Source organism: Corvus brachyrhynchos, unplaced genomic scaffold (assembly GCF_000691975.1).
Source record: "Corvus brachyrhynchos isolate BGI_N302 unplaced genomic scaffold, ASM69197v1 scaffold53, whole genome shotgun sequence".
Taxonomy (NCBI): Eukaryota; Metazoa; Chordata; class Aves; order Passeriformes; family Corvidae; genus Corvus; species Corvus brachyrhynchos.
Genome location: NW_008237681.1, coordinates 6576455 through 6578971, shown reverse-complemented (window position 1 = coordinate 6578971; position 2517 = coordinate 6576455).

The window sequence follows — 2517 nt, the reverse complement described above, 5'->3', positions numbered from 1 at the left end:
GAGAAACATATATGACACATGAAGAAAAGCCCAACATCAGACTTACTGTGTGAAGAAAGATAGCAGGACTCTAATTAGACATTTCATAGAATCATAGAATAGCTGTGTTGGAAGGGACCCAAGGGATCAGGATCATCAAGCCAACCTCCTGGCCCTGCACAGGACACCCCAAGAATCCCACCATGTGCCTGAGAGCATTGTCCAAAAGCTACTTGAACTCAGACAGGCTCGGTGCTGTGACCATTTCCCTGGGGAGCCTGTTCCAGTGTCCAATCACCCTCTGGGTGAATAACTTTTACCTGGTATCCAACCTAAACTTCCCAGACTCAGCTTCATGCCATTTCCTTGAGTCCTGACATGAGCGTGAAGGGATCAGTACTTGCCCCCTCTGCTTCCCCTTGTGAGGATGTTGAAGACCACAGTGAGGTCTCCCCTCAGTCTCTTCCAGGCTGAGCAAACCAAGTGACCTCCTCATAAGGCTTCCCCTCCAGACCCTTCACCATCCTCATGGCCCTCCTTTGGGCACTCTGTAGTAGTTTCATGTCTTTTTTATATTGTGGTGCCCAAAACTGCCCCTGGCACTCAAGGTGAGCTGACCCCAGTGCAGAGCAGAGTGGGACAATCCTCTCCCAGGTTCCAGGACACTGCTGACATAAGCTTATCTTGCCCCTGATGAGGACCCCCCAGTCTCTCTGCAGCACTGCTGTCCAGCATCTCATTCCTCATTCTGTGCGCACAACCAGGATTGTCCTGTCCCAGGTGCAGAATCTGGCACTTGCCCTTGATAAACTTCATGCTGCTGGTGAGTGCCCATCTCTAATGTGTCAATCTCTCTCTGCAGAGCCTCCCTGCCCTCAAGAGAATCCCAATTTAGCACCTCCCAGTTTAGTGTTGTTGGCTAACTTACTTAGTATCCTTTCCCGTCCTGCGGCCAAGTCATTAATGAAGATGTTGAAGAGCACAGGGCCAAGGATGGAGCCCTGTGAAACCCCACTAGTGACAGGACACCAGCCTGATGTCACCAGAGTCTCTACAAGCCTTTGCGCCCACCCCGTGAGCCACTTGCTCACTGATCATGTAACATGGTTATTGAGCTGTGTGCTGGACATCTTGTCCAGAAGGATACTGTGAGAGACAGTGTCGAAAGCTTTGCTGGAGTCCAAAAAGATTACACTAGCTGGCTTTCCTGGGTAACTAAGTGGGTTACCTTGTTGTAGAAGGAAATCAGTTTCAGCAAGCAGGCCTTCCCTCCCATGAAGCTATGCTGGCTGTGACCAGTGACTGCATTGTCTTTCAGGTGTTTTTCAATACCTCCCCGAATAATCCTTTCCATGATTTTATCAGGCACTGAAGTGAGTCTTACAGGCCTGTAATTTCCAGGGTCCTCCTTCCCCTTCTTGAAAATCAGGACAATGCTTGCCAGCTTCCAGTCAGCTGGGACCTCTCCAGATTCCCAAGAGACTATTTAAATAGTGTGACTTTTTGCTCTGTCATCTTCTCTGAGTTTTACCCATCTGTAGTTCCTCAGTACTCTAGAGGGATCAGAAAAAATCAGGTTTTAGTTTTTTGGATTTTCTTAAATTAAGTAGTATATGTGTGAGTACAAAGTCAAAACTTTTGACCAAAGCTCTATTCAATTACTTCACTACTCACGGTGCTAAAAATGAAGCTGAGAGCCTTTGGGATTCAGTTGTCTGCTGCTTCTAAGCATGAATCCAAAGAAATCACCCCTGTAGTAGAACAACCAACTTTCCACCCTGTGTGGTTTCCTCAAGGTTTTCAGCTGTTCTGTGGGAAACTTCACTGTAACAGTTTTTAGCTGAATGCTCTGGAAAGATAATGGAGATCACATTTCCACAGAATGTCAGCTAGGTTATGGGAAGACCAGGAAGAGATCCCTCTTCTCTAGAAATTAACTGTTAGGTCATGGCAAAAATTGAATTCCTTTTTGCTCTAAGTTTTCCAGTAGCAGGAAAGCATATTGGAGGTATTTTGGGGGTTTCTGTCTTGTTTTGGTTTGTTTTTTAAGTAGCAGGAGAACCACTAGTTTGTTAGGTGTGCAGCAGATGCGACATTTGTTTCAGAAAGTCAGGAGGCTTTATTTTGTAGGCAAAGAACATCTTCATTGGGCCACTAGCTCCAGTTACTAACTCCTACCATGCTTCTGTCATCCAACAAGCAGGGAGAGTGTTCCACAAAACATATCCTCTAATCAGCATGGCATTCTGCCTCAGAGCAGGCGTTCTCATCTTGCTCTTCTGTGTAAAGTTGTTTTTTCTGAACTCTGGAATTGGTGCTTGGGAACGTTTTTAAGAGACTGTGGCTTCAGGAGACCCCTCTGTGCTTGTTAAACAGGGGCCTTGCAGAGAAGGAATTGAGCAAGGTCTCCTTGCCTTCAAAACTTGCACTTCACCATGCACTGCTCTTGCAGGATGTTGAGCATTTCTAAGACTTCTGAATGCCATCTTTGCAGTCAAACCACCACTGTGAAAGAAACCCATGCAGCATGTTGCAGAG